Raw genomic sequence first — 21,029 nt, 5'->3', positions numbered from 1 at the left:
CTGGATTTTTCCTTGGATAGAATGTGTCCTCCTTTTTTTTTTGCAATTTTTGGCTGGGGCTGTGTTTGAACTCGCCACCTCCTGCATATGGGGCTGGTGCCCTACTCCTTTGAGCCACAGGTGCTACCCTGTCTTCCTTTTTTGGAAAAAATAACTTAGATTTTAAGAAAACGACACATTAAAAACTGGCAGTAGTATATAGATAATTTTTTTTTCTCCTTGTAGGATGGGAAAAGCCTTTGTAAGTGTAGAAATAAGAACTCATCAAGAAAATGTTGATTTTCCTGTGTGAAAAAGGAAAAATAATAGATTTTCCTGCGCGAAATGGAAAACTCACTACTCTCAAAAAATAACACTAAATAAAAGGCACATGTGGCAAATTCTGACAAAATATACAATATTATAGTGCGTTTTTTCTCCATGAAGAATACAGATAGATTATAATAGAAAACCTGTATGTCCTGTGTCCCAGCATAGATTACTGTATTTAATGCTCCCAACCTTTCTGCTATCTCAGTTTCACAGAGGATGGTTGGGAAACTTGCCACGACCACATGACTTACAAGGGGTAGGACAGTGATTTATACCCATGTGATCAGATTCCAGAGCACATGCTATTAACTGCTCCTCTCCTAGCTCAATCCACAGATGCAGAACTCACGGTTTCACTCACATAAACTCACAAACATATGCGTACATTTCTTAATCCATATGACCTTTCAACATGCTTAAGCCTGTTCAAAATGATGGCAGAAATCGGTAAAATTTAAAAAACTCACAAGGCTTCGCTTTTGTTTATACTTGGCAAATATTTTATTTCTTCTGCAACTACTGAGAGTTGACAAAGGTAGAGTGAAATATATCACATCCTTTCACGGCATCTGGGTGATGAAATGGATCCTTTTCTGTCACTGATAGAGTGGTTGCTAATAGGCCATATTTGGTAAGGATTTACCATGGTGTATCTAAAACTTTAATATTGTTTATGGTATTATACTTTTAAGAATTTATCTAATGAAATACATATTTGGAAAGGCTCACATACTTAAGATACCAGTTCATATATACAATGTTAATTTAATAACTTGCAATAAAAAATAACTCAAATACCCATTCAACTCAAGTTGGTTAAGTGAATTTTCAAAGCTATGTGAAATTGAAAACACTACTATAAAAATTTGAAGATTTTATAAGGATAATAGAATGACATAAAAAGTTCTCATATAAATGAAAAATATATAATAAAGCCATATGTACACTACAATCCCAGTTTGATTAACATTGTATATATGAGCCTAGAAAGAAGCTTACCAAAAAGTTAACTGTGTTTTTTAGTGGCTAGAAGTGGCCTTAAAATTTTTTTTATTTTATGAATTATTTGCAGTGAATATCTTCCTTAATTAGAAATACATTTTATTTCAGAAAAACTTACGGAAGAAGATTTTGAAGAGTCCTTTAGGGAAATTCCTGCAATTTCAAAAGATATTTTTGGATGGTTGTGAGTTATGTTTAGGAAGGGACAGGAAAACTGGTAAGAGAAGCAAGAAATTAGGAATTTTATCTTCCTAAGGGAGGAAAACGCTTCCTGTATGCTTCTCTTTAAACTTTGTATTAAAGATACAGGTACAATTTTGGTTCCATTTTAATAAGCAATTCAAATTTCTGGCAGTCGTTCCTCCGGCATCAGAGTCCCTAGTTGTGTAGAAGTGATAGCTCGTTTGTGCCTCTTGGGCATAATCTTTCCAGGAATCACCTCTGCTTCGATGGGAATTACAGATTTAAAAAGAAATCCTCTCTGTAATAGAATTGAAACTGAGAATCAGATTTCCATTTTATTGTATGTAGTAAAACTTGAAACTTTTGAAAAACATTAACAAAACAACAAAACAGTAAAATAGAATCAATGTTTTATTGAAATGTTATATAAAGAAAGCACTGTATAGCAAACTGATCACACATTTTGTGAGTAGATTCATGTATTTGCTTAAACACCGTTAGCTGGTGCTGCCTGATGGCTACATTAGAAACATTTTTTAAAAAAGTCTATTATCTGCTTATTTTCAGCAGCATACTGATTTGGCAGGGATTGTTTTATAAAGCCTGCTCCCTTTGGGGCCAGCATCCTATGGGAGCACTTCTGTTTCCCTTTGACTTCCTATGCATCTATAAGAACTCTTAACAAGAACAAGTATAGGGTACGGAGTGACTTTTTTTCTCTTGCAAATAAATATGAAAATATGGTTCCTCTGTGGCTCAGTGTAAAGTAAGTAAAATGCTTTCCAACTTTATAGGCAATAGCATTTAATACTATTGGGGTGCAGTGGCTCATGCCTGCAATCCCAGCACTGTGGGAGGCTAAGGTCAGGGGATTGCTTGAACTCAGGAGTTTGAGACTTGTCTAAGCAAGAGTGAGACCCCACTCATTAAAAAAAAGGAAAAACCCAGTGGCGTCTGGAGGCTGAGGCAGCAGGATGCCCAGTGCCCGATTCTGAGGTTGTAGTGAGATATGACGCCATTGCACTGTGCTCGGGGCATAGAGTGGGACTCTGTCTCAACAAAAACAAAACAAAAAAGGAAATAAAAAGAAAAAATAGAAACAAGGAAATAAAAATAAAAACTAAAAAAAAAAAAAACCCATAAAAACAAAAGACTAAAGGTAAAATGAAAATTCACAGTTGAAATATAAAACTTAGCGCCACCCCGAGTGTTTTTCTGGTGAAAAACTTTTCTGCAGGCACTGTGGGATGAGGTCTGGCTTTCTGTGTCCCAACCCCTTCCTAATCTCCTCACCAGTGCAGAGGTTTGAATATATCCCCATATTCTTCAGCAGATTGCTAGTGAATTGAGCAATCTTACTAATACATATAGACACATACGCATATATGTATGTATATCTTCAAATTTTTTCATCCTCTGTACCAAATGATAATTCTAAGACAGTAATCTAAATCTGTATGGGGTTAATGAGGACTTAGAGTTGTAAATGATGGACATTCCATTTGAGCTACCACTAGTCCTAGTAAGAGCTAAGCTTGTTAAGTATTCACCGTATGCAATCATACGTGTTAAGGGCTTCATGTGTCCAGTCATATTCTAACGCCAGCTTTATTAGATAGGTACTGTTCTCATCCCCATTGACATGTAAGAAAACTGAGGCACAAGGGCATTGTAGGCCATTCAGGATGTGTGAGGGCCAGGATTTGAATCCACATAGCCTGATTCCAGAGCTGTTGGCTGTAAGGCTGACTCCAGGGTATCACGTGCTAGGTTGGAGAATTTACTGACGCATTGTTTTCACTATAGATTGGAACAGCCAGATCATTGGGAAGGGCAGAGTAGGGGTTGATTTCATGAGCAAGTCAAACCAGGAACTCAAATGCTGTTCTGTCTGTCTCTCTCCTTGTCTCTTGTCTCGACTTTTTCTCAGTAGGTCTGCTTCAACTCTTCTTGTAGACTGCATTCCTTCTCATGGTAGGAACGTGGCCACTGGTAGATCAGGATGATAATATTTTTACAGTTTATCCCCGTGAATGGACTCTTTCTCAGCCATAACATAAAAACCAGTGGGAGAAATTTCTAGACATACGAATGACATCTACTTAAATATGTGCTTCCTCTCAAAACATCCTCCAAACCCAGGGTGTCCAACCTTTTTTCCTCTGCTGCACATTGGAAGAATAAGAGTTGTCTTGGGCCGCACATCAAATCACAAAATAATTAATAATCACCATAAAAGGTCTGTGCATACTTTCTGTGATATCTAATACCACAGGTAACCAAAAAAGGTCCTCACAAAAATCAGCATGTGGCCCACAGGCCATATGTTGGACACCCCTGAGTGTTTCAAACAATACAGAACAACAAGAAGAAAAAAGAAAACTACAGAAAAATGACACCCTCAGTGTAACTATCAGTAAAAAACCCGAGGACACCCAAACTTTAAAAAACGAAGTTTTTAAAGAAAGACACCAAATCTCATTGGTCTGGCTCTCATACTCTTGCCTCAAACCTTTGCCATGAACAAGAACAGCTTGAAAAGCCACATGGGAGGAAAAGTGGGAACCAAGGTTAATAAGAAACGACTGCCACAGAGAAAGTTCACCTAGTAGGTAAAAATGTTGGAAGTCTATCCTCCAGGGCTCACAGAGACCCAACTATACACTGTGTATAAAAGACACACCTGAAACAAAATGATTGAGAAAGAGTGAAAACCAGTGGGCAGGACTGTAGTTGGCTCAGTTTGGGTCAGCTGTCCGTCCCTACTCAACTGTGGGCAACAGTGCAGAGTGCTTTTATTCCATCATCCTGTTCCCAGCTCCCTTCCTTAGCCTTTCAGCTATGTCCTGGGTTCCTCTGGAACTAAACACTCAGAAAGCGTCCTAGGAAGAAGAGGGATTCTACGCTAAGGAGAGGGAGGCGCCGGGTACACAATACACAAATTAAGATCGGAGAACATTTTCTGGAAATTGCTTTTCAATATTCTTTCTCATTTCTTCTTGCAAATTGATATTTGCTTTTAAATAATTTGCTACATGAGAAAAATTGATTAACAGGTAATGAAACTGTCTAGGGCAAAGCCATCCACCAGAAATATGAGAGCCACAAATCTAAGCCATGTAGGATGGCTTTTAAAGTACAATCTAATTTAAAATTAAAAAAGGCCTATGAAATATGAATAAACAATGAAATGTCATCAAAGCAAGACATTTGGCATAGGTACCAATGGTTAAGTACCCTGGAATGTAGCATTTGTGGCTGAGAGGGAAATACAGTATCTGTTGAAGTGCAGAGATTGTCTAGTAAAAAAGGCACAGGGTTAATTAACATCTTTTGATAACCTATTCCTTTACTACCTTATATAAGTGGTGCCAATCAAGAAAGTACTTGCAAACTTCTTTAAAATATACATGTTGAGGCCGGGCGTGGTGGCTAACACCTGTAATCCTAGCATTTGGGAGGCCGAGGCAGGTGGATTGCTTGAGCTCACGAGTTTGAGACCATTCTGAGCAAGAACAAGACCTTGTCGCTACTAAAAATGAAGAAAAAACTGAGATAATGGGCAGCGCCTGTGGCTCAGTCGGTAGGGCGCCGGCCCCATATACGGAGGGTGGCGGGTTCAAACCCGGCCCCGGCTGAACTGCAAACCAAAAAATAGCTTGGCGTTGTGGCGGGCGCCTGTAGTCCCAGCTACTCCGGAGGCTGAGGCAAGAGAATCGCTTAAGCCCAGGAGTTGGAGGTTGCTGTGAGCTGTGTGATGCCATGGCACTCTACCGAGGGTGATAAAGTGAGACTCTGTCTCTACAAAAAAAAAAAAAAAAAAACTGAGATAAGAGGATTGCTTGAGGCCAGGAGTGTGAGGTGGCCATGGGCTATGACACCATGGCACTCCACTGAGGGTGACAAAATGAGTTTCTGTCTCAAAAAAAAAAAAGAAAGAAATAGAAAAAGTGTTTTATAGGAAGTAAAAAGTTACCCGAATGCTCTCTAACATATTGAAGGAGCAGCTTTTCCTGTATTGAGTATAAAGCAGTGATGCCTGCTTTCCTAAGAGCAAAACATGTATAATTTTCAACAGAAACTTTAGTCAGTGTTCTCAATTCCATTTTCTGGAGGAGTTGTGATATCATTTCTTAACTGTTTCATAGAATTCACCAATGAAACCATTTGGATCTGATGTTTTCTTTCTTTTTTTAAAACTTTTTAGTTTTTTTTTTTTTTTGAGACAGAGTCTCACTATGTTGCCCTGGGTAGAGTGCTGTGGCGTTACAGCTCCAACAACCTCACACTCTTGGGCTTACGTGATTCTCTTGCCACAGCCTCCCAAGTAGCTGGGATTACAGGTGCTCGCCACGACACTCAGCTATTTTTTTGTTGTAGTTGTCATTGTTTAGCAGGCCCAGGCTGGGCTCGAACCCACCAACCCAGGTGCATGTGGTTGGCACCGTAAGAACTGAGCTATGGGCACTGAGCCTGGCGTTTTCTTTTTAGAAGATAATTCATTATTGATTCAATTTCTTTAGCATGAATTTGTATCTTTCAAGGAATTGGTCCATTTCATCTAAATCGTATTTGTGGGCACAGATTTGTTCATAGTATTCTTTTGCATTCTCCTTTCAGTGTCCATGGGACAAGCAGTAATGATCTTTCATTTGTGACATTAATAATTTGTGTCATCTATTTTTTCTTGTTTAGCGTAGCTGAAAGTTTATCAATTTTATTGATTTTCTTTTTCAAAGAAGTGATTTTGATTTTGTTTCTGCTGTTGTTTTCCTGTTTCTAATTCTTTTAGTTTCTGCTCTAGTTTTTATTGTTTCTTTTCTTTTACTTGCTTAGACTTAAGTGGTTCTCCTTTCTCTAGTTTCCTAAGGTGGAAGCTCTGATTATTGATTCCAGATCTTTCTTCTGTTTTAATATAGGCATGTAATGTAACAAATTTCTAAAGCACTGCTTTTGCTACATCCCCCAAATTTTGGCAAGTTGTAATTTTATTTTCATGTAGTTAAACTATTTCAAATTTTGAGACTTCTTCTTTGACTTAGGGTTTACTTAGGAATGTGTTGTCCATTTCTTGGTTTTTAGAAGATTTTGGAAAATGTGGGCATTTTCCATCTATCTTTCTATTGTTGATTTCTAATTTAATTCCAATCGCTTCTCGGCCTTTTGGCTAAGATCAAGTGTAGTATCTAATTTAATTCCATATTAACCAAGAAAATACTTCACATACTTTACATTCTTTGAAGTTTTTTTTTTTAAAGACAGAGTCTCACTTTGTCACCCTTGGTAGAGTGCCATGGTATCGTAGCTCACAGCAATCTCAAACTCTTGTGCTCAAGCAATTTTCTTGCCTCACCCTCCTGAGTAGCTGGGACTACAAGTGCCCACCACAACTCAGCTGTTCTTAGAGATGGGATCTTGCTTTTGCCTAGGCTGGTCTCAGGCCCATCAGCTCAGGCAATCCACTTGCCTTGGCCTCCCAGAGCATTCTTCGAATTTTTTTTTTTTTTTTTTTGCAGTTTTTGGTCAGGCTGGGTTTGAACCTGCCACCTTTGACATATGGGGCTGGCGCCTTACTCCGTTGAGCCACAGGTGCCGCACTCTTTGAATTTTTTAAACTATGTTTTTGGGGCTGGAATGTGGTCTTTCATGGTGAATGTCCATGTGAGCTTGAGAAGAATGTGTATTCTACTATTGTTTTTTGGAGTATTGTATAAATGTCAGTTAGATCAAGTTATTTGATAGTCCTATGTCCTTACTGATTTCGATCCATAGGACATTTTAACAATTGCTAGTTTAGAGCACCTCATGGGGCTTAATAAATTAAAAGTATGAGAGCCATTCCTAAAGGGGGCTAACTTACGGGTTGAGAATAACAGAGGCATTGTGCACAAGATATTTACAAGGACCGTATGTGGTGATTGGATTATTCATGGTGGTTGAATTGTGCACTTATTTTCCTTTAAGAGATGCTTGTTTTGAGTATGTAAATGATGATACAATTTTTATTTATTTATTTTTAATTAATTTATCTTTTTTTTATTATAGCCGTGTACATTAATGCGATCATGGGGCACCATATACTTATTTTATAGACAGTTTGACACATTTTCATCACACTGGTTAACATAGCCTTCCGGCATTTTCTTAGTTATGGTGTTAAGACATTTATATTCTACATTTACTAAGTTTCACATGTACCCTTATAAGATGCACCACAGGTATAATCCCACCAATCACCCTCCCTCTGCCTATCTTTCCCCCTCCCTCCCTTCCATCTCTCCCTTCCCCCTATTCTTAGGTTATAACTGGGTTATAGCTTTCATGTGAAAGCCATACATTAGTTTCATAGTAGGGCTGAGTACTTTGGATACTTTTTCTTCCATTCTTGAAATACTTCACTAAGAAGAATATGTTCCAACTCCATCCATGTAAACATGAAAGAGGTAAAGTCTCCATCTTTCTTTAAGGCTGCATAATATTCCACGGTGTACATATACCACAATTTATTAATCCATTTGTGGATTGATAGGCACTTGGACTTTTTCCATGACTTAGCAATTAATTAGGCTGCAATAAACATTCTGGTACAAATATCTTTGTTATAATGTAATTTTTGGTCTTCTGGGTATATATCTATTAGAGGAATTATAGGATTGAATGGCAGGTCTATTTTTAGATCTCTAAGTGTTCTCCAAACATCTTTCCAAAAGGAATGTATTAATTTGCATTCCCACCAGCAGTGTAGAAGTGTTTCCTTTTCTCCACATCCACGCCAACATCTCTGGTCTTGGGATTTTGTGATATGGGCTAATCTTACTGGAGTTAGATGATATCTCAATGTAGTTTTGATTTGCATTTCTCTGATGATTAAGGATGATGAACATTTTTTTCATTTGTCCGTAGGCCGTGCACCTGTCTTCTTCAGAGAAGTTTCTCTTCAAGATCTCTGTGGATTCTGGTTATTAAACCTTTGTCGGAGGCATAACCTGCAAATATCTTCTCCCATTCTGATGGCTGTTTGCTTACTTTACTTACTGTGTTCTTGGCTGTGCAGAAGCTTTTTAGTTTGATCAGGTCCCAGTAGTGTATTTTTGAAGCTGCTTCAATTGCCCAGGGGGTCCTCTTCATAAAATACTTGCCCAGACTGATTTCAAGGGTTTTTCCCTACACTCTCTTCTAGTATTTTTATAGTTTCATGTCTTAAGTTTAAATCTTTAATCCAGTGAGAGTCTATCTTAGTTAATGGTGAAAGGTGTGGGTCCAGTTTCAGTCTTCTACAGGTTGCCAGCCAGTTCACCCAGCACCATTTGTTAAATAGGGAATCTTTTCCCCACTGAATGTTTTTAATTGGCTTGTCAAAGATCAAATAACAGTAAGTAGCTGGGTTCATCTCTTGGTTCTCCATTCTGTTCCAAACATCTACTTCTCTGTTTTTGTGCCAGTACTATGCTTTTTTGATCACTATCGATTTATAGTACAGTCTCAGGTCTGGTAGCGTGATTCTTGCTGCTTTGTTTTTGTCTTGGCTATTTGAGTTTTTTTCGAATTCCATATAAAACAAAGTTATTTTTTCAAGATCTTTAAAATTTAAAGTATGACAGTGGAGCTTTAATAGGGATTGCATTAAAATTGTATATTGCTTTGGGTAGTATGGACATTTTAACAATGTTGATTCTTCCCAGCCATGAGCATGGTATGTTTTTCCATTTGTTAACATTTTCAGCCATTTCTTTTCTTAGAGTTTCATAGTTCTCTTTATAGAGATCTTTCACATCCTTTGTTAGATGAACTCCCAAATATTTCATCTTCTTTGGTACTACTGTGAATGGAATAGAGTCCTTAACTGTTTTTTCAGCTTGACTATTGTTGGTATATATAAAGGCTACCGATTTATGAATGTTGATTTTGTAACCTGAGACATTGCTGTATTCCGTGATCACTTCTAAGAGTTTTGTAGTAGAATCCCTGGTGTTTTCCTGATAAACAATCATATCATCTGCGAAGAGGGAAAGTTTGTTCTCTTCTTACCCTATATGGATACCCTTGATCGCCTTTTCTTCCCTAATTGTGATGGCTAAAACCTCCATTATAATGTTAAAGAGCAGTGGAGACAATGGGCAACCTTGTCTGGTTCCTGATCTGCATGGAAATGATTTCAATTTAACTCCATTCAATACAATATTGGCTGTGGGTTTGCTATAGATGGCCTTTATCAGTTTAAGAAATGTCCCTTCTATACCAGTTTTCTTAAGTGTTCTGATCATGAAGGGATGCTGGATATTATCTAAAGCTTTTTCTGCATCAATTGAGAGAATCATATGGTCTTGGTTTTTTAATTTGTTTATGTGCTGAATTATATTTATAGATTTACATATATTGAATCAGCCTTGAGATCCTGGGATAAAACCGACTTGGTCATGGTGTATAATTTGTTTGATGTGTTGCTGGATTCTGTTTGTCAGGATCTTGTTGAATATTTTTGCATCCATATTCATTAGTGATATCAGTCTATAATTTTCTTTTCTTGTTGGGTCTTTTCCTGGTTTGGGGATCAGGGTGATGTTTGCTTCATAGAACGTGTTGGGTAGTCTTCCTTCTTTTTCTATATTTTGGAACAGGTTGAGTAATAGAGGTACTAGTTTTATGCCTGGCAGGAGAATGCTACGGCATCCTAGTAGCGGAGGTAGGTCCAGTTTTTAGAGGGTCTCTCCCGTGGAGTGTAGTGGGAGGACCTTTGAACTCTGCTCGTTTATTTGTGGGGCACTCCGAGCCATTCTCATGGGGGAGGGGACTCCCGTCCGCTTGGTGATGGATTTTGTACCTTTTGTTTGTATCCTTGGGGTCGCAGATCGCCTCTGGGGAGGTTGATATGTGTTTTTCAGCCTTCTCTCTTGGTGCAGCTCTAATCCACCAGGTTACTTGCTAAATTTCTGTCCTTTAACTCTTCTTGTGGACGAGAGCCTCTGTGGAAATCTGGCTTCAGCTCCTCCAAGGTGGCTTTTCTAATCCTGAATAATCACTGAAAGCTGGGTGCTTGACTAGTGTCGGCTGTGTCTTCACCTTCCAGGGTTCTTTGCTTTGCTCTAGACAGGTGATGAGGTCTGGCTTAGAGGCAGCAAGACCCAAGAAGACCAGGTTTCTGTAGGTCTCTAACATGACTTCCTGATACAAATGCTGCTCAGCAGGGTCCAGGCAGTCCCACTCATCCACAGAGAATTCAATAGGCACGTCCTTGAATGTCAACTCACCCTGCAGGTCACAGGGTGATAGAGGCTGCTGCACAGACACTTGGGATCTCCAGGAGATGGAACCACTGAAGAGGAGGCTCCACCTCAGAGCCCAACTCAAGAGACCAATTTATTTATCTTTTGAGACAGAATCTCATGCTGTCACCTTGGGTAGAGTATCATGGTGTCATAGCTCACAGCAACCTCAAACTCTTGTGCTCAAGCAATAGGATTGCTTGAGCTTCCCAAGTAGCTGCGACTATAGGTGCCTGCCACAATGCCTGGTTAGTTTTTCTGTTTTTATGAGAGATAGGGTCTTGCTCTTGCTTGCTCAGCCTGGTCTCAAACCCCTGAGCTCAGCTCAAGTAATCTCTGGCCTCAGCCTCCTAGAGTGGTAGGATTACAGGTGTGAGCCATCCCACCCAGTCTTATGATGTAATGTTTAAATGTAAAACGTGTTTATACATGCCCACACAAAATATATAATGGAAAAGAAGAATTTGCATGTAATTGTTGACTGTAGGTATAAGATTAAAATCACCTGGGTCATAGGATTAAAATTATTTAGAATTTTTTTTTCTTAACAACTCCCTGTAGTTTTAAAGTATGTTATAATGCATATGCTTCACTTTTCAAGATGAACAGAAAATGTATTATGGTTTGTTGAAGGCTGATACTGTCTCATATGTGGAATGAATTTAAGGATGGACACAATGAATAAACTTACATGTGAATAAGCATCCTCATAGCTAGTGTGATTATTCATAGTGGTCAGAGACAGCTTGAATAGAAGAATTAATTAAAATCTGCTGATACTTCAGCACCTTTTTGAAGCCACCATTTTTATTTATGTAAACATACATAAATAAAAATTAGAAGGTTTCCCTCAATTTTTGGTAGTCTTAGTTATAAGTAAAAAGTGTAGGAAAAAGGGATTTGAGTAGGTGGTACCTAGTAATATTTTCTTCAAAAAGGATTGGTTTGACTTTAATTTTCAAATATCCCTCTCCCTCGTAAATACCTGGCATGTCCTTAAGTAGAATGACTTCCATATAGATTATTTATTTTCTTATTAGAGTTGACCATGAAATTAATTTTATTCATCTTATAATCAGTGCAAGAGAGTTTGTACTGAAATGTTCAGTTTTAGGTTAAATTTTTATGTGTGTGGTCCTCAATGGGAAAAGAACAGGGTAATCTGAATAAATAAACAGTCTCATGTGATAGATTACGTTTAGGGTGATGTGGTTTTAATGTTTTGTGTACTATGAGTAAATCAGTTACTCTTTATGTACATAAGTGATATTCATAGAATGACTTCTGTGATCTTTACCCTAGTCACTATTTAGAAAATATCACAAATTTTCAGATTAAAGTTAATAGAATTTCTTGTAATTTAGATTATTGTAGATTATCTAGGATGATTTTTAAAGATCAAGAACTTGAAAAACAGTCCCCAATGCCACTCTTTCTGACTATGTTTCACTCCCAGAAGCAATTCCTTTTAATTATTCTCACCTATGTCTTCTGGCGTTTATTATCATAGTTATAAATAATATATTTATGCTGGGTATTTTTAGTTTATTTTAACAAAGGCTTTATTGACTATTATAATTAGGGATTTCACTTTCTTATGTTTTACATGTTCTCTACTTTTTTCCAGTCAGCTATATTATTATATAAAATTAAACCTATAGTATTTATACTATTATCACTATGGAAATGGTGATACTATTGATATTTAATTTTAAATTCATTATGATGGATAATATTTACATAGTGAGTATAATAGCCAAGTACTATCACAATTATTAAAAATGCTAATTAGCTTTTTTTTTTTTTCCCCAGTATTTACCAAGTGCTCCCTAAGTGATAGGTTCAATGCCTATGTTCCTATTGGGGGAACATAATGAACAATCATTTTCTGTCGTTCAGGAGCTCAAGATCATGTTAGTGAAAGAAAAGATACAATAGTCATAATAGAGGCATATAAATACGCTGAGGAATCCAAGAGGAAAAAGAGCTTTATCTCACCTGGCTAGTCAAGGCTTCCCAGGAAAGTTAGTTCCAGAAGTGAGCACTAAACAAGGCAGGAGTTATCCAGGTAGACAGAACTGGAGGAGATTTAATGGTCCTGGGAGCAGTGATGGGAGAGAACATCACCGTACATCATTTTGTATTCTGTGCGGTAACAGAATTAGACATGTAATATGTTCACAGTAAAGATGCATTGAACTTAATCTTTTAGCTAAAGCCACACCCTTATCTTGATTTCATAGCAGTACCAATGTTTGTGAAAGTGGCATTTCAGATAGAAATACTGCACTTTATATAAACAGAGCTGCAAAGAGAGATCAACCTCAAATAATGCCACTTGAGGTAAAGGCAAAATCCAACCTGGACATAGAGATAGCAATGTCCTAGGCAGTGAACTCCAGGGTCCTCTGGTGTCTCATTTATTTTTCTGCATAATGCAGTTGCCTGGAGTATGATTGATTCTACTGTATATTCAACTAAATTGAGAAAAAGAACATGGTATCTGGATCTTAGTTGTATATAAATGGGAATTTATAATGTGTAATTGTGAGAATATTGGAAAGTTAAGACTTTATTCTGCAAGTTGGATCACAAATGTTATCCAGCATTTGTAGATAAAATGTTTCATTGTTATCAAAGGATAACACCATGGTCATAGTTTTTATAGTTCTGTAGGCAAATTTCAGAGTTCCAGACCCAGAATAAAGTAAATATCACAATAAAGTGAGTCATACGAATGTTTGGTTTTGCAGTGCATACAAAACTTATATTTACACTATACTGCTGTCTATGAAATGTGTATTATAGCTAAAAATATCATTATATCTAATGAACAGTGTATATACCTTAATTTAAAAGTACTTTATCACTAAAAATTACTAATGATGGTTAACAAAAAACCATGAGATCTGTGAAAGAAAATGACAGGGCTTTATTTCTATAGAAAACAATCTGCAGATTGGGGAAGAACAGGGCTCAGTACAGGTGAGAGAGCATGCTCCCTGAAGAGCAAAGTGGGAGGGCCTGGCTTATGTAGGGAAAGTTCTTGTCCATGTTCTCAATCTGGTCTGTTTAGGCAAATGAAGGATTGAGACATACTCACTTCTGATTGGTCAAAATAGTCAATCACTGATCCAACAGGTGTTTTAAATGTTTCTGTTAATGGCCAGTGGTGTGGGGGGTTATGGCAGCTGGCTTGGCTCACTTGTAAAATGGTAGGTCCTGTGACAGTTTTACACCATCTTTTTGAAAACACAGGGTATGTGACTGCTCCCTCACGCTGCTCTGGCCACTTGGTTCTGTTTAAACCTTGAGCATCACGATTAACCATGGGGAATCCATTTTGTCTGTTGGCTGGGGATATACTTTAACATGATCACTGGAGCCTTCAGTGAGTCATAATCTTTTTGCCATTGGAGTTTCTTACTTTGATTGATGGATGCTGACTGATCAGGGTGTTGGTTGCTGAAGGATGGGGTGACTGTGGCAATTTCTTAAAATAGGATAACAAAAAATATTGGCTGCCATTTCTCTGTAGCATGCATGCTATTTGATAGCATTTACCCACAGTATGAGTTCTTTCAAAATTGGAGTCAGTCCTCTCAAACCCTTCTGCTACTCTATCAACAAAGTTTATGTAATATTCTAAATCCATTGCTGTCATTGTTCACAGAATCTTCACCAGGAGTGGATTCCATCTATGAAGTGAATCTCTTTTGCTTATCTATAAGGACCAAACAACTACTCATTCATTCAAATATTATTGTGATATTGCAGCAATATTAATACAGTTAAATATTTAGGCTTCACTTCTGATTCCAATTCTCTTGCTGTTTCTACTATATTAGTGATTACTTCCTCCACTGAAGGAGGAACCCTTTCTTCAAAGTCATTCGTGAGGGGTGGAATCAACTTCTAGACTCCTGTTAATGTTGATATTTAGACCTCCTCTTATGAAAGTTCTTAATAGTATCTAGAATGGTGAATTTTTTTTCCAGAAACTTTTCAATTTTTTTGCCCACATCCATCAGAGAAATCACTATCTATGGTAGCTATAGCCTTACGAAGTGTATTTCTTAAATAATAAGATGAGAAAGTTGAAATTACACCTTAATTCTTGGGCTGCAGAGTGGATGTTGTGTCAGTAGCCATGAAAACATTAATCCTTTTGTACATATTCATCAGAACTCTTTGCTGACTAGGTACATTGTCAATGAGCACTAATTTTTTGATTGAAATCTTCATTTCTGAGCAGTAGATCTCAACAGTGGCCCTAAAATAAACAGGGAACCTTGCTGTGTACAGATGTATGGTAATCAGGTTTTGTTATTTCATTTACAGAACACAGGCAGAGTAGATTTAGTATAATTCTTAAAGGGCCCTAGAATTTTTGGAATGGCAAATGAGCATTAGCTTCAACTGAAAGTCAGTAACTACATTAGACCCCAACAAGAGAGTCAGCCTGTCCTTTTGAAGCTTTGAAACCAGGCATTGACTTCTCTTCTGTAGCTATGAAAGTCCTCGCTGGTATCAAATTCCTGGAGAAGGCTGTTTCTTCAATACTAAAAATCTATTATTTAATGTAGTTATCCTTATCCGTTACCTTAGCTACATCCTCTGGATAACTTGCCGAAGCCCTCAGCACTTGCTGCTTTACCTTGTACTTTTATATTTTGGAGATGGCTTCTTTCCTTAAACATCACAAACCAACTTCTGCTAACTTAAACTCTTCTGCAGCTTCCTCACTCTCCAGGCTTCATAGAATTGAAGAGGGTAAGGGCCTTTCTTGGGTTAGGCCTTGGCTTGAGGGAATGTTATAGCTAGTTTGATCTTCAGGGGTCCTCAAACTTTTAAACAAGGGCCAGTTCCCTGTCCCTCAGACCATCAGAGGGTGGGACTATAGTTTTTTTAAAAAAAACTATGCACAAATTCCTATGCACACTGCACATATCTTATTTTGAAGTAAAAAAACAAAACGGGAACAAATACAATCACATCGCCTCATGTGGCCCGCGGGCTGTAGTTTGAGGACCCCTGGTAGATCACGAAACTTTTCCCCTACTAGCAATAAGGCCATTTTGCTTCCTTATTATCCATGTTTTCACTGGTGTAGCACTTTTAATTTCCTTTAGGAAATTTCCCTTTACATTCACAGCTTGGCTGACTGTACAAGAAGTCTGGCTTTCAGCCTATCTCAACTTCCAACATGCTTTCCTCATCAAGCTAAGTTATTTCCAGGTTTTGATTTTGTGTGAGGATATGATTCTTCTTTTCACTTGAGCAATTAGAGGCCATTGTACGGTTATTAATCAGTTAAAATTTCAATATTTTTGTGTCCCAGGAGAGGGAGAGAGACGGGGTGGGGGGGGAATAGCTGGTTAGTGCCTCAAAACCATTACAATAGTAACCTCAAAGATCACTAATCACAGATCAATAAATACATATTATAATAATGAAAAAGTTGAAATATCATGAGTATTACCAAAATGTGAGACATGAAGTGAGCATGTGCTGTTGGAAAATTGCTGCTGATAGACAAACCTCCATTTTGTAGAGACTATAATATCTGCCAAGACCAATAAAGTGAGGTGCAATGTGATTTCCTATATTGTTTTTACTAGGGGTTATGTTGTCTTTTGTCCAGTTCTCTCCAGCTGTGGAGCACCTTATATCTTAGACTGTTTAAGGACCTAAACACCTAGCTACCTTTTTTTCTTTTTTTAAAGCACTTAATTATTTTGGAATGTTTTGGTTTTGAATCATTTTCTGAGCATTTTCCTGAGCCATTTAATGAAATGGCTTAACTTTGTGGTTCAGAAGCCTCATTTGGAATTGAAATTCTATTTTATTTCAATGAGCGAAAAGAAATTCGTTTTGATCAGAATCTAGTCCTTTGTCTATTACCTTTTTGGGTTTTGTCCAAGCATTATTGCTACAGTAAACCAATTCGAGTCTCCATTTGATAGTTAAGACAATTTCGGTTTACCTGGAGGATCTTTGTTCAATCTTTGCTTCTATTCTTACCAGCCTATGATAGATTCTTCTCCTGTAAATGTTAGTGCTTGATTTTCATAATTCTTTTATCTTCATAATTATTTTCCATGATTTTCTAGATGCTAAAAAGATTCCATGTATTTCTCATTGGGGTTTAATTGTTACATATTTTTAAAAGTTTTTTTTATAATGAAACTTCTTCCTCCCTCAAATGACCAGCGTAGTAGATAATCAGGCGCCCATCACCAAGCATTACCAAGCATTGATGATCATAAACTCAGCTTTTGAAAGATGCTGGCTTAGTTAATAGAATGAAAAGTATGTCAGTTTGTCATATTTTTGTAGTTTTCCATGGAATAGTCAGATATATGTAATTAACCAGGAATGAAACCTATTCTTTTAAAAAGTGAATCTTCAGGTAGGGTCATGAAATGATAGAATGTTGGATTTGTAAAGGATTCATTTAGTTTTATTTTTAGAAGTACCTCACACAAAGCTTTCTTATGAAGACTGGCATTTTTATTTATTAATTAAAAAAAAAAACTTTCTTGTGGGTGTTGAAAATAGCTGGTCTATCTATCTTCTGCAAACCAGTCTTTTGTTCTAGCATGAACACATTCAGTTAACAACTTAGGTGCCTGCATAATATTTCAGTGGCTTACATTTTCTAAATTGTTTTTTTTTTTAAATTGCCCCAGGGCTGAAACATGAATATTGAAGCATAACTACCTTAGAAAACATAAATTAGTTGAAAGACAGACACAAGGCAAGTCATTTTTCACAAGGTGTTAAGACACCCATTGTTTTATCTCCTGGGAATTGGGTCGGAATTCATAAATTTGGAAGAGTTGATAAATTAAAAAAAAATTAGGAATTTGAAGTTTGCATTTAATTTCTTTGTAATAAAAAATTTGGCTAAAAATGAAAACTGGAATTTGAAAATGCCAACAAGAAGAAAGAGCATGCGATGTGATTATCCTTCACGTTTCCAGGAGACTTGCTAGATGTTACTCAGACTTACAGACCAGGTCAGTAGCTTCCAGTCATCTTTGATGTTTATTTTACTTACCTTCTTATCTTTAAACTGACACTCTGGGCACCTGTTTATTCAGTGAGTCTCTAAGCTTCATCAGACATTGAATTTAGAAGCTAAGGAGACCTGAGATATCTTTCATTAAAATCTAATGGTTAGAAGGAGAGCGCTAAGGTCCATAGGTCATTATTCTAATAACATTTCCCTGGTCATTCTTAAGTTGGTCTAATAACCAGTCATTTCCCAGCACCTGCCAAGTCCTTGCCAATCCCTTACTTCCACTCCTATGGCTACTTGCCAGATCAGACCTACTTTACTTCACACCTGGATGATTATATTTGTTTCCAAGTTCATGTGGTTGTTTTAAATCCACCCTGTGGTCCAATTCAGCAAGCTCTTGTGATTAAATGGATCACAAGAGGCTCTAGTTTAGGTTCTGCGTCAGTGATTGGTGAAGGTTCCTCAAGGAGCTTTTCCAACTACGGGGAGATTTTTACATACCTAAAGTCAACAGAACCTGCTGATTGAATTGTGGACAAAATTCTGTTTGTTGCTGTGGTTACATCAGAATATGTCTAAGACCCATTAAAATCTATTAAGAACACATTGGAGCCTATGCTATATGGGAATGATGTTTGGAGTCAGAATACTTTAAAGATAGACGTTAAAAACATAAGCTCGGTCTGAAAACGTTACATTCTCATTGTGGATGAAACATCTTCATAAATGGACAAGAAGGAAGGTAAGAATGCATCTAAGTATGTAAATGTATAAACAAAAGGCTGAAAATCACAGAAGGGAAAATTATATAAGAGTTTAAAGATGTAGGAAAGCTTGAGAGGAGCTTCAAGATTAAATATGAATTGCAAGGGAAAAAAAATCTTTGCAGAAAGTTAATATTGGGAATAAACCCTGTAATAAATATGGAGGGATAACGTCTAATTATTAAAATTTATTTGCATGTAGGGCAGCGCCTGTGGCTCAGTCGGTAAGGCGCCGAGGGTGGCGGGTTCAAACCTGGCCCCGGCTAAACTGCAACCAAAAAATAGCCGGGCGTTGTGGCGGGCGCCTGTAGTCCCAGCTACTCGGGAGGCTGAGGCAAGAGAATTGCTTAAGCCCAGGAGTTGGGAGGTTGCTGTGAGCTGTGTGAGGCCACGGCACTCTACCGAGGGCCATAAAGTGAGACTCTGTCTCTACAAAAAAAAAAAAAAAAAAAAAAAAATTATTTGCATGTAAAACTCTGTTTGTCTTTGTTCATGTTGCATTTCCCCTGTCAGTTTTGGTAGCTTTTTCTTTTCTCAAAAATGATGCTAAAATAGTCTCAGTATACTCAGCCCCATTAGCCTTGAATTGGTAATATTAATTGTAAAGAGATATATTTCATATGTCATTTTAAAAGTATTTTCACATATTGTTTATAAGAAAAATTTAAAAGAATATACTGAAAAAAAGTCCTAATATTCTTATTAAAAAAAAAAAAAAACCACAAGAGCCTACAACTCTCCCTATCATTTACCTACTATTTGCAAGATGTTATTATAGGCTGAGTGTCCTCAATCGGAAATCTGAAATCCTTCTGGTTCTGAGCATTTCAGGTCAGGGACGCTCAATCTGTAGAAGTGTTTGTGCTTAGTCCCCACCTCTGAACATTACTTCTGCTGAGTGAAGAGTATAAGCAAAAATTGGAAGAGGGAGTCACTGTCATTAGTTTTGAAATAACAAACAAACTAATTTTAAATTAATGCAGGAGGTAACCTTCTACACAAATGAAGCCTTACTTGGGTTTGCAGTTTTCGTAGACTCTCTAAAGGACTGTTTAATTTTATCTTATTTACCAAACAATACACAGTTTCATACGCAGGAGAAACTCCTAGTTCCTGGTACCTCTCCTCTGGGTGTCAGAATTTTCTGACAATGACATTTAAAGGTCACTGAATTTTAAGAGGTGAAAGACACTTCTTTTGAAAGGAGAATCTAGATCTTTGTTTAAGAAGTTACAAGTTGTTTTACAACATTAACAACACGAAGTGCTTATACATATTGTTTTATTTAAAATTTTGTCTTTAAATGAAATAAAGCATGCATGGCGTGTGAAATAGCAGATATCTTAACTCTGAGATGGTTGTGGGGAAAATCATCTCACAGGGCCATATGAAAGGCCCCTTGTTTGTTCTGATTAAAAGATACGGAGCAAGTCTGTGATCTATTTTGACACTTGGCATGTTCCATAATTATACTTAAAAAACTTGTAAGCCAGACTTTAATATTACAAATCTTTCTTTCAAGATTTAAAAATTTTCAGTTTTGTTCTCATATATGCGTTCAGCTTTCTGGGTGGATGTCTTGGGCAAATAAAGTAAACTTTGGTAGGTTCCTGGTAGCTGCAGCTGCCCAATGTTTCCATTCTGAGAAGAAAATAAATGTGGTTATTTATAGGAAATACTGTATAGGACTGTGGTTTATGCAAAGGAAATGACCACAAAGAAACTAAAATACCATCAGTACTTAATGGTGTATTTTATGCTTGAAGTAAAAATGGGTTGGCATAAATAAAGCTTACTCTTAGTTTTGTGTTCAGAATTAATTCTAATACACTTTTACGTGGAGTGTGGTAATGACTTTGTGTCTTTATGTGGCTTGCTGACAGAATGCAGCTAAGAGAGAAGACCACACAAAAGGCTGTATAAATCATGGGAGCAGATGGTTGAGAGACAGTTGTTTAAATTTAACAGTATCACACAGTGAGTCAGCCCAGACTCAAAACACAGTAGTGCTATTGTAAGCTGCACTATCTCCTTTGGAGACTAGCAGTAGATTTGTAATTGTCCTATTGTAATTCGTTTTCATAAATCATTTTGTCTGTTTTACTAACATCTCTCTGTAATTGGCTCATCAGGGCAAATGGACCGGTTGACGTAGCTGAAAGGGAGAGCAGTGTGTGCCTGCAGTTCTCTAGCATCATGATTTGGAGTGTGAGAACCTGCTTTGTAGAATTCTCAACATTTACACACCTACATAAAATAAGGCTGAAAGGGTCTTTGGCAGTGGTCCAGCCCAGATGTCTCATGTTGCAGGTGTGTCCCAAGTTACCTTACATGTTCAAGGTCGATCACTCTGATGAGCAGGATAATGGCCTCCTAAAGATGTTCGTGTCCTCATTCCCAGAAACTGTGCCTATGTTACAACACACGGCAAAGGGGCACTGCAGAGGTCATGAAGGTAAGGCTGTTGAGATGGAGAGA

At 37.4% G+C, this 21,029-nt stretch overlaps 1 protein-coding gene and 1 pseudogene across 3 annotated transcripts in view; both read left to right on the top strand.

Moving 5' to 3' along the window:
- Positions 1-21,029, top strand: part of VAV3 (vav guanine nucleotide exchange factor 3) — a 427,744-nt gene that overhangs the window by 138,992 nt on the left and 267,723 nt on the right. The window lies entirely within an intron of this gene.
- Positions 6,645-6,801, top strand: LOC128586835 (uncharacterized; annotated as a pseudogene).

The sequence above is a fragment of the Nycticebus coucang genome, chromosome 5 (assembly GCF_027406575.1).
Source record: "Nycticebus coucang isolate mNycCou1 chromosome 5, mNycCou1.pri, whole genome shotgun sequence".
NCBI lineage: Eukaryota > Metazoa > Chordata > Mammalia > Primates > Lorisidae > Nycticebus > Nycticebus coucang.
Note: the sequence above shows the minus strand (reverse complement) of the source record. Positions and strands in the feature narration are given on the sequence as shown.